The following is a 12,778-nucleotide window of genomic DNA, read 5'->3' on the forward strand; positions in this document are numbered from 1 at the left end:
TGCTAAAGTGTAGATTGGAAAGTATTAGATATTGTATAGACTACAGAAATTTTAGAATGAAAACAGCTAGAAAACAGTGTAGTAACAATACACCCTCGTTGGGATAAAGAATAGTAGTGTAAATATAGATAATTTAAAGAAGCTAGAATATTTAGATCTAACAATCTCAGCTAAAAAGAAATACAGACGTTTTAAAGATAATTTTCTTATTAGAAGTAATTTTAACAACGGAGAACATACATTACATGGAGAAAATCCATAATTAAATATCATTACAGATTTTATAATAAACCTAGACAGATATATAATAATAATAGATAAACCCAAGATAATAACAAAAATAATAAATAGTAACTAGATATAAGATATACAGGTGAGTAGTAATATAGTTAGATAGATAGGTAATATAGACAGATAATAAAATAGAAAAGTGGTTAGCTAGATAAATAATAATAGGTAATATAAGCAGATGATAAATAAAATAGACAAGTGATTATAATAAAGATAGATATATAATAATAATAGATAAACCCAAGGATCCTGCCTTGCCTTTTCCTTTTCCTGTATTCATACTGTAACAAAAATCGTTAGTTGTCTTTTTTCATTATTCTACTTAAATGATCTGCTAAGTTATTATCCTTTCCTTTAATGTTTTCTAAAACAATATTATAGATTGAAGTAGCATCTAGGAAATTTAACCATCTCCTTTTACTACTATTCTTATCTTTTATATTTTGATAAAACTTTTAAGGTATTCATTTGTAGCCTTTATGGATGCTGTATTTATAGTATATTCTGGATTAATTATTTCTGATTTGCAGGTGATTTGATTGGAGTCCTAATATTGCTGAGGTTTTTCTCCGATTATCTCTAGCTTATCTATGATTTGTATTATTTTCTCTAAATATTTTTGATCTTTTATTACTCTTATCTGTTGTATACCTTTCTTAAAATTATATAATTTTGTTTCTATTTCTATTAAATTATAGTCTTTTTCTATTTCTTCTACTACTAATAAATCTTGTAACAGTCTTTTTCTATTTCTTCTATTACTAATAAATCTTGTAACTCTTCATACATTGTTGCCTTTTTATTATCATTACATGTACAACAACCACTTGATACCATGTTTATCTCTTTCTCTTCATTTTTAGGGATTTTAGCAATATCTTCTTTTATCACAACTCGGGAGAATAACAACAGTCCTTTTTTCATATTCTTCGTACTTTTCAAGTCCCTAGGAATTTACATATCAATCCATCGTTATTGCTAAAACACTGATAAAATAACCATATACTGAGGGTATTTTTATAAGTAATTTATAAATTTTACAAGATCAGAAAACTGGCGGAAAATCGCCGGTGATCCGAATCTTAATAATAATAAAACACGTGTGAAGAAAAATATAAACTTGATTAATTCAAACATGATTTACAAACTTGGGAAAAAAAAATACAAAGACCGATGTAACTACTACTTACATGTCTTAAGGAAGAAGTGAGGTTTCCCTTTCGGAAGTCCCCTGAAAACTTGACAGCTACCGAAAAATGAAGAACTAAGAAAACTTTTCACACTTTTCACACACTCTTTTTTTTTTCGAAGTAACTTACAAACTTTAGAAACTAAGAACTGAAAAAAACTAGAGAACTTTCTCACTCTTGATTTTTTCTTGCTTTTTTTCTCTCTATGGTACATCTTTTAGTCTTTCATAAAGACTTTAGAAAGACTTTATCAACTTGGGTGGGCCCGGCGGCTAATATCTTTCTTTAATTCTCCTCCATCCATTTATTTATCTAATATTGCATATGTCTGTTATTTTATCTTTTGTAGATATCGTCATTGCTTATGTATCCAAATTGTGTAAAGCTTCTGAGTCAAACTCCATTCCTGAATCATCGTCAGCATTTGGGTCTTGGTCAAATTGATCCATGACTGAGTTGTATTCTTGTTCATACTCGTCACTGTCTCTGCTTGATAATCCCAATCTTGTTCCAGTTCTAAGTGATCTTGTCTCTTCTCTTGGAATTAAAGAAATTTTGGATCTTTGCTCTGGTGGTTCTGGATTCTTTGCTATCTCCTTAGGCAATTGTTCTGCTAACTACTTTTTAATTGAGTCTACTACTATTTTTTCTATATTTCTTTTTTCATCTTTGTTTTTTCTAAATGAAAATCCCCTCTTATTCTGAGAAGAACTTCCTTCATCTGTTGTCTGAGTACCTGTGGTTTTAAAACTAGCTGGGAGTATTCTCCCTACACTTTTTGGCAAAGTGTCGATCGTCAGTGGATTTGATAAGTATTTACCAACTACCATTTGAGATGGACTAGCTGTATCATTACTCGATACGGTAGGTCTTTCTGCATTCATTGGGGAATGCACACCCATTAACGAATAGGTCTTAGAAATGCCAGATAAATTTGACAAAACTAAAGATTTACAAAAATTCTTAGGATTATTAAATTATGCTAGAGCTTTTATTAAAGATTTAGGAAAAATAGCAGGAGCACTATACTCTAAAACAGGATCGACAGGCCAAAAATCTTTTAATACTGAAAACATAAAATTAGTCCAACAACTTAAGCGCATGATACAAGACATTCCAGAATTAACATTACCATTAGAAACAGATTATTTAATAGTTAAAACAGACGGAAGCCTTCAAGGATGGGGAGCAATATTAAAGGCAAAACCCAATAAATACAGTGATAAAAAGGATGAAAAAATTTGTGCAATTTGTGCTTATTCAGGTGGAAAATATAAAGAAAAGGGAAAGTTAAATAGCATAGATGTGGAGACACTAGCAGTAATTTATGGTTTGAATAGTTTTAAACTTTATATATTAAATAAGCCCAAAAAACTAGTAAGAACAGACTGCGAGGCTATAGTAAAGTTTTATAAAAAAATAACAGATAAGAATAGTAGTAGTATGAGATGGTTAAATTTCTAGATGCTACTTCAATCTATAATATTGTTTTAGAACACATTAAAGGAAAGGATAATAACTTAGTAGATCATTTAAGTAGAATAATGAAAGAAGACAACTAACGATTTTTGTTTCAGTATGAATACAGGGAAAGGAAAACGCAAGGAAGGGACCTCATCATCCCAAGACTATCTGAAAACACTAATAAGCAACACTTATTTCAGACCACTTACGATGCTAGAACAACCAAAATTAGATAGAATAATTTTTGGACCTCACAATTTGATATGTTACGAACCATCCAACTTAACTTTCAGACGGAAGCCAGATGTGCAAGTGGACAAGCCGCAGATATATCTACTAGACAATTTATGGATAGAATATAATAGAAGAGACATTAATTATTTTATTTCAGTTCTAAATGCATTAAGTTACTATTTTACTGAGAAAAATACTTCTAACAGGTTTAAATTCTATGTTGTTCTCAGAGGACAGCAGCAATGCGTGTTCCAGACTTGGATAGAGGTAATGGACGCCATAAAAGATTATAAAATACCTCTTTATAAAGATTTTTATGACCTCTCAGAAACTTTAGACTATGTCCGGAGAAATGTGGGACCAAATTATTTTATTACTCCAGCTTTAAGACCAGAATCAGAAAAAATTCCTCAATATAATATTAATAAAGACACAGATAAAATTATATTTTGTGATCATTGTTCCTCTTTGACCAAAAATTTTAAAAGATTGAATCAAGCCAATGAAGTTTTAAGACAAGATAATGAAAACCTTGTAAACGAAAAAGGACAAATGTTAGAACATATAAGTATTTTACAAGACCGTATAAAAATTCTTCATTTTGAACTTTCACAATAGACTCAGCCAATTTGTGATACCCAGCCAAAGATTTCTCCATCTTCTTTAAAAATAAAAAAACCCACTTTATCGGGTAATGATACAGCTAGTCCAGCTCAAACGGTAGCTGGTAAAGACTTCTCAAATCCGTTAATGGGTCTACGTTCCCCAATGAGTGCAGAAAGTATGATGGTGTAAAGTCCTACTCAGTACTCCCTCCTTCGTTGTCCTTTGTCTAATATACGTATCCAAGTCATAAAGGTCCAAGTGTATTTTCTCCCAAAATATATTATTTTTGTATTTTTTGGTTTTTTGATTTTTTTTAAAATTCCTGTTCATCTCTTTCTCTTCAGTTTTAGGTATTTAGCAATATCTTCTTTAATCACACCCCGAGAGAATAACAACAATCCTTTTTTCATCTTCTTCGGACTTTTCATGTCCCTAAGAATTTACAGATTAATCTGTCGTTATTGCTAAAACATTGTGAGAATAACCACATACTGAGGGTATTTTTATAAGTAATTTACAAATTTTATAAGATCAGAAAACTGACAGCTTTTTATTTTCTTTTTACGTGTATAACCACAATTATTTGTTCTTAATTCACATTTTATAAAATGTTCGTTCATTTTCTCAAGGTCTAAGTTTCCTAATTTACAGCCTGTGCATTTAAATATGCTATTGCTATTTATTTCATAAAGAGTTTCTGCTTTTATTATAGCTTTATTTACTTCAAAACCTTCTTCTAATATTTCTATATTCATAAAATTAGTATTCTTACATTCTTCAAATTCTTCGTCAGTCTCTTTTTCATTTGTATACTGGTAGTCTGTGAATCTTACTGAAGCTTTTCCTTTACTGTTTATATACATTAAATGATCGGTTGACTTTAGTATTTCTTTCTTAGTAAATCTTTCCATTCTAATCCTAAATATTTTTCTGAGTTTATTTTTAGGGGTTTTAGTACTTTAATACCTTTATTTTCCATTAAACTTACTACATCGTCTATTTTTATGTTAAACTTTATACTATTTTTAGTGGCAAATTTTTCTATAAATGCTACACATATAAGTAAATTATTTTCATTATTCATTTCTTCATATCCTTTAGTCTGTACACCTATTTTAATATGCTTTCCGAATTCTAAAGTATTTATCATATAGTCTGGACTACAATTAAAAAAGTCCTCCATTATTAGTCATGTCTACTTCAGTTATTCCTATTATAGATCTTTCTGAGTCTGACCATCTATTATCATATATTGTGATTTACACTTTATTTCCTAAATTTTTTATAGTTAATCCTTTTATGCCTATTACTATTATTCTCATGTGCATAAGATTCATGTTTAATTTTATAATTTCTTTTAAAGAGTCTGAGCCTATTAAATTTATGCTACAACTATCTTCTCCGATAGCACACATTTGTTCTTCTCTATAATGCCTATATAGTTTTGCTCTTGAAAACATTTCTTTATTATATAATGTTTTAGCATTTAACAGTTTTAATTTATGTTGTTGGAATGATTGTATTTCTTTATCTACGTCTATTACCTCTTCTAATTATTGTCTTGAAGTCATTCTTGGTTTATTTATTATTTTTGATAGCACATTATTTTTTAAACTATTTTGGGTAAAACTTGATCTTTGTCTAGTAAAACTTGATCTTTGTCTACTTGGGGATGTTGGAAAAAGGTCCATGCTTTTAGCTTAGTTGGTTTAGTTATTTTAGCTTCTTTTAATTCTTTTTGAGGGGTTATTTCTAAATATCTATATATAATTTCTTCATCTGGTTCTTGATTTCCCTGTATATGTTGTATGTAGTCCGCTACAACTATATTTTTCCATATGTCTATTACATTATTCCATGCCTGAGGGTCCCAAACAATTCATGGTCCATAGAACAAAGAATACAACATGTAATGGATATATTACAAGAAAAATGTACAAATATACAGATACAAAAGCAATTAAAAAGAAGTGATCCAGATTTTTGTAATAACATATATACTACACAACATTATGATCAAGATTATAAAAAAAAATATAGAAAGACATATAAAAAAGACTATCACCCTAAGAAGAAATATTATTTAAGATGATCAACTGCAAAGAAGTCATACCTAGATAAGGATAAACATTTAAGAAAATATAACACCAGTAGAACCTACAAAAATAATTTAGAATGTTTTACCTGCGATAGCATAGAGCACTTAGCAAATACTTGTCCAAGAAAAATCAATAATAAATCTAGGAATGCACAATTAATAGAAGATGTAAATGAAAATTTAATAAATGTAGACGAATATATGTCAGATAATGAAAGTATATACTCTATTAGAAGTATGAAAGTATTTGATGAAGAAATAATTAAATCTGATTCTTTAGATTCTGGAGAAGAGGAATTTATAAATGAAATAGGATTAGAAAATAATACTATTTGAAGGAATGATATGTAATGAAATAGGATTAGAAAATAATACTATTTGAAGGAAAATACTACTATTTGAAGTAGAATTATTAAATATATTTGCTGAAAATAATAGAGTTAGACAGAAAAAATCAATAATAGCACCATTTGAAGGAATGGTATGTAATGAAGAAAAGAAAATTAGTACAGTCAAAGTTTTAGCCAGAATAAAAATTCAAGATTATGAATTCGAGACTTTAGCTATAGTTGATTCAGAGTGTACAAGGAACATTTTAAATAGTAGAATTTTACCAGCAAATTAATTATAAAATTGCCAAAACCTTAAGAATTCATGCAAATGGACGGAACATATAATACCTATACAGACTACATACCAAAAGAAAAAATAAGTTTTATTAATACTTGTGAAAAGTTCTACCAACCATCATATACACTTAGTGAAATACTAGTTAGAGATTTAAACATAAAAGCAAACTTTGTGTTAGGGTTAGACTTTATGGTAAAAAATAATGAAGGATGTTTAGTTACAAAAAATTGGGTAACATTCGCTAGTAATATCACCCACTCACCAGTGCAAACACAACCTACTTTAACTAAATATCGTTTTCATAAGGATAAGCCAGATGAAAACTCAGATGGCTAAATAAAGCCCTAAATACCACTAGAATGTGATAAAGGAGAAAATTGTACATGTAATGATAATAAAAAGGCAACAATGTATGAAGAGTTACAAGATTTATTAGTAGTAGAAGAAATAAAAAAAAGTCTATACTTTAATAGAAATGGATACAGAATTATATAATTTTAAGAAAGATATACAGCAGATAGGATTAATAAAAGATCAAAAAAACTTAGAGAAAATAATATAAATCCTAGATAAGCTAGAGATAATCGGAGAAAACCCCCTGCAACATTGGGACTCCAATCAAATCACCTGCAAATTAGAAACAATTAATCCAGAATATACTATAAAGACAACATCCATGGAGGCTACTAATGAAGACCTTAAAGACTTTGAAATACAAATAAAAGAGCTACTAGAATTAGGAATAATTAGAAAATCTACATCAAGACATAGGTCAGCAGCTTTCATAGTAAGAAACCATAGTGAAATAAAAAGAGGAAAAGTTAGAATGATAATAAATTACAAAAGACAAAATGATAATACTGTAATGGAGGGATATAAGTTACTAGACAGAACATAATTAATAAATAGAATACAAGGAAGAAAAGTATTTAGTAAATTTGATTGTAAATCTGGATATTGGCAGATTAAAATGCATAAAGATAGTATAGAATGGAATGCTTTCACATGTCCAGAAAGACATTTTGAATGGTTGGTCATGCCATTCGGATTAAAGACGGCTCCTCCAATTTTTTTTTTTAAAAATGGATAGTATTTTTAGAAACTATAAAAATTTTGTATTAGTTTCCTTAGATGATATTTTAGTTTTTAGTAATAATATGAGAGAACATTTAAGACATTTACATCGAGTTTTTAAATTATTTGTAGATAATGGAATGATAATAAGTAGAAAGAAAATAGTATTAATTTCTAAGGAGTAATTATTAAAGATGGTAGAATAAAATTACAATCGCACATAGCTAAAAAGGTCTTAGAAATGCTAGATAAATTAGACAAAACTAAAGATTTACAAAAATTCTTGGGATTATTAAATTATTCTAGAGCTTTTATTAAAGATTTAGGAAAAATAGCAGGACCACTATACTCTAAAACAGGATCGACAGGGATTATTAAATTATTCTAGAGCTTTTATTAAAGATTTAGGAAAAATAGCAGGACCACTATACTCTAAAACAGGATCGACAGGCCAAAAAATTTTTACTACTGAAGACATAAAATTAGTCCAACAACTTAAGCGCATGATACAAGACATCCCAGACTTAACATTACCATTAGAAACAGATTATTTCATAGTTGAAATAGACGAAAGCCTTCAAGGATGGGGAGCAATATTAAAGGCAAAACCCAATAAAGACAATGATAAAAAGGATGAAAAAATTTGTGCTTATTCAAGTGAAAAATATAAAGAAAAGGAAAAGTTAAATAGCATAGATGCGGAGACACTAGCAGTAATTTATGGTTTGAATAGTTTTAAACTTTATATGTTAAATAAGCCCGAAATACTAGTAAGAACAGACTGCGAGGCTATAGTAAAGTTTTATCAAAAAATAAAAGATAAGAATAGTAGTAAAAGGAGATGGTTAGATTTCCTAGATGCTACTTCAATTTATAATATTATTTTAGAACATATTAAAGGAAAGGATAATAACTTAGCAGATCATTAAGTAGAATAATGAAAGAAGACAACTAACAATTTTTGTTTCAGTATGTATACAGAAAAAGGAAAAGGCAAGGTAGGAGCCTTATCATCCCAAGACTATCTAAAGACACTAATAAGCAACACTTATTTCAGACCACTTACGATGCTAGAACAACCAAAATTAGATAGAATAATTTTTGGACCTCACATTTTGGTATGTTACGAACCATCCAACTTAACTTTCAGATGGAAGCCAGATGTGCAAGTGGACAAGCCGCAAATATAGCTACTAGACAATTTATGGATAGCATATAATAGAAGAGACATTAATTATTTTATTTCAGTTATAAATGCATTAAGTTACTATTTTACTGAGAAAAATACTTCTAACAAGTTTAAATTCTATGTTGTTCTCAGAGGACAGCAGCAAGGCGTGTTCCAGACTTGAATAGAGGTAATGGACACTCTAAAAGATTATAAAACACTTATTTATAAAGGTTTTTATGACCTCTCAGAAACTTTAAACTATGCCCGGAGAAATCTGGGATCAAATTATTTTATTACTCCAGCTTTAAGACCAGAATCAGAAAAAATTCCTCAATATAATATTAATAAAGACACAGATAAAATTATATTTTGTGATCATTGTTCCTCTATGACCGAAAATTTTTAAAGACTGAATCAATCCAATGAAATTTTAAGACAAGATAATGAAAACCTTGTAAAAGAAAAAGGACAAATGTTAGAACATATAAGTATTTTACAAGACCGTATAAAAATTCTTCATTTTGAACTTTCACAACAGACTCAGCCAATTTATGAGACCCAACCAAAGAGTTCTCCATCTTCTTTAAAAATGGAAAAACCCACTGTATCGGGTAATGATACCTCTAGTCCAGCTCAAACGGTAGCTGATAAAGACTTCTCAAATCCGTTAATGGGTGTGCGTTCCCCAATAAATGCATAAATACCTACTGTCTCAGGTAATGATACAGCTAGTCTAGCTCAAACGATAGCTGGTAAAGACTTATTTAATTCGTTGACGGCTGACACTTTGCCAAAAAGTGTAGGGAGAATACTCCTAGCTAGTTTAAAATCACAGGCACTCAGACAACAGATGAAGGAAGTTCTTCTTAGAATAAGAAGGGATTTTCATTAAGAAAAAAGAAAAATGAAAAAAGAAATATAGAAAAAAGAGCTGTAGACTCAATTAAAAAGTTGTTAGTAGAACAATTGCATAAGGACAGAGCAATGAATCCAGAACCACTAGAGCAAAGACCCAGAATTTCTTTAATTCCAAGAGAAGAGACAAGATCACCTAGAATTGGAACAAGACTGGGATTATCAGACGGAGACAGTGACGAGTATGAATGAGAATACAACTCAGTCATGGATCAATTTGCCCAAGACCCAAACGATGATTCAGGAATGGAGTTTGACTCAGAAGCTTTACACAATTTGGATACGTAAGCAATGCCAATATCTACAAAAGATAAAATAACAGATCTATGCAATATCAAATAAATAAATGAACGGAGGAGAATTAAAGAAAGTTATTAGCCGTCGGGCCCATCCAAGTTGATAAAGTCTTGCTACAACAACAACAACAAATCCAGTGTATTCTCACATAGTGAGGTCTGGGGAGGGTAAGATGTACGCAGTCCATACCTCTACCTCAAAAGAAGTAGAAAGACTGTTTTCGATAGACCCCCGGTTCGAGACACGGAATACTACACAAATACATAGTAAAGTATGGAACAAGATGGCATAACATAAACACGACACCCACAAGTAATAGAAAACAGAGAAAAGTTAACAGATTCGTAATAAAGCATGAAACAAGATATCATAATAAGAATAATACCCCCACCAAGTAATTCCCTACACTAGCGACCCAAATTAACCCTAGCCTTCTGCCTTAATTCGCGTCCTCCAGATCTTCCTATCTAGGGTCATGTCCTTAGTGAGCTGTAACTGCTCCATGTCCCGCCTAATTACCTCTCCCTAGTACTCCTTTGGCCTACCCCTACCTCGCCTAAAACCATCTAAAGTTAGCCTCTCACACCTACGAACTGGGGCATCCATGCCTCTTCTCATCACGTGTCCGAACCATCTCAATCGGACTTCCCGCATCTTACTCTCTACTGGAGTCACACCAACCTTCTCCCTGATAGTCTCATTTCAAACTCTATCCCCCCTAGTCAGCCTATACATCCAACGCAACATCCGCATTTCCCCCACCTCCATTTTTTGAATGTGGAAGGTCTTAACTGGCCAACACTCCGCTCCATACAACATAGTCGGACGGACTGCCACCCTGTAGAATTTGCCTTTAAGCTTGGGTGGCACCTTCTTATCACACAACACCCCCGAAACGAGCTTTCACTTCATGTATCCCGCCCCAATACGGTGTGAGACATCCTCGTCAATCTCACTATTACCCTGAATCACAGCCCTGAGATACTTGAAACTATCCCTCTTACATACCACCTGCGATTCCAACTTCACTACCACCTCATTCTCCAGCCTCACATTATTAAACTTGCATTTCAAATACTCTGTCTTGCTCCTACTCAACCTGAACCCTTTAGACTCAAGAGTTTGTCTCCACACCTCTAATTTATCATTCACACATCCCCGCGTCTCATCAATCAAAACTACATTATCTGCAAAAAGCATACACCAAGGCACCTCTCCTTGAATACGTCATATCAACACATCCATCACCAAAGCAAACAAAAAGGGACTAAGAGTAGATCCCTGATGCAATCCTGTCAAGACAGTGAAATGCTCTGAGTCTCCTCCCTCCGTCCTCACCTGAGTTTTAGCTCCATCATACATGTCCTTAATTGCTCTGATATATGCCACCGGAACTCCACTCACCTCCAAGCATCTCCAAAGCACCTCCCTAGGGACTTTGTCGTATGCCTTTCCAAGTCGATAAACAGCATGTACAGGTCCTTCTTTCTTTCCCTATACTATTCCACCAGCCTCCGTACCAGGTGAATTTCCTCCGTCATCGAGCGGCCAGGCATAAATCCAAACTGGTTCTCTGAAATAGACACTATCCGTCTCAGCCTCACCTCGACCACTCTCTCCCAAATCTTCATAGAGTGACTCAATAACTTAATACCCCTATAGTTATTGCAACTCTGAATGTCACCCTTGTTCTTATAAAGAGGGATCATAGTACTCCACCTCCAAGACTCGAGCATTTTCGCCGTCTTGAAAATTTTGTTAAACAATCCAGTCAACCACCTTAAACCAGCCTCGCCAGAAAACTTTCAAAAATCCACTGGTATCTCATCAGGCCCCGTCGCCCTACCCCTTCGCATCCTGCGAACAGCCTCTCTAACCTCCTCTACCTTAAAACGTCTACAATAACTAAAATCTCGACACTCCTCTGAGTGCTCCAGCTCCCCTAACACAATAGCTTTATCCCCTTCGTCATTCAAGAGCCTATGAAAATATGACTGCCATCTATTTTTAATGTGGTCGTCCTTCACCGTCCTCCCCCTTAATGCACTTCACCTGGTCGAGGTCACGACCCTTCCTCTCCCTAGCCTTAGCGAGTCTAAACAACTTTTTTCCCCTTCTTTCTCCTGTAACCCCGCATACAAGCTCACAAAAGCTGCCGTCTTAGCCGCTGTAACTGCTAACTTAGCCTCCTTCCTAGCTAACTTGTACTCTTTCCTGTTTACCCATTTCTCTTTTTCGTTCTTACTCTCAACCAACTTAGCATACGCTCCTTTCTTGGTCTCCACTTTCTTCTTAACCTCTTTATTCCACCACCAATCCCCCCGATGATGCCCGGCCCAGCCCCTAGAAACACCCAACACCTAACTAGCATTCTCCCTGATGCACCTAGCCACCCTATCCCACATACTATCCACGTTCCCCCTACACTCCCACACCCTTATTCCCGCCAACTTCTCCCCTATCTCCCACGCATTCACTGGCGTCAACCCACCCCACTTAATTTTAGGTTTACACTCTTCACCCCTTCTCTTCCTATCCTTCTTTATACCCAAATCCATAACTAAGAGCCTATGCTGGGTCAAAAGATTCTCACTCGGGATGACCTTACAGTCCTTACACAACACCCTATCCTCTTTACTAAGAAACAAAAAGTTAATCTGGGTCTTAGCTATCGCGCTTCGGAAGGTGATCAGGTGATCGTCCTTCTTCGAGAAGCCCGAGTTCACCACCACCAGCCCAAAGACCTCACAAAATCCAATAGAGTAGCCTTCTCTTCATTTCTTTCCCCAAAACCAAAACCACCATGCA

The sequence above is a fragment of the Capsicum annuum genome, chromosome 2, assembly GCF_002878395.1.
Source record: "Capsicum annuum cultivar UCD-10X-F1 chromosome 2, UCD10Xv1.1, whole genome shotgun sequence".
Classification (NCBI taxonomy): Eukaryota; Viridiplantae; Streptophyta; class Magnoliopsida; order Solanales; family Solanaceae; genus Capsicum; species Capsicum annuum.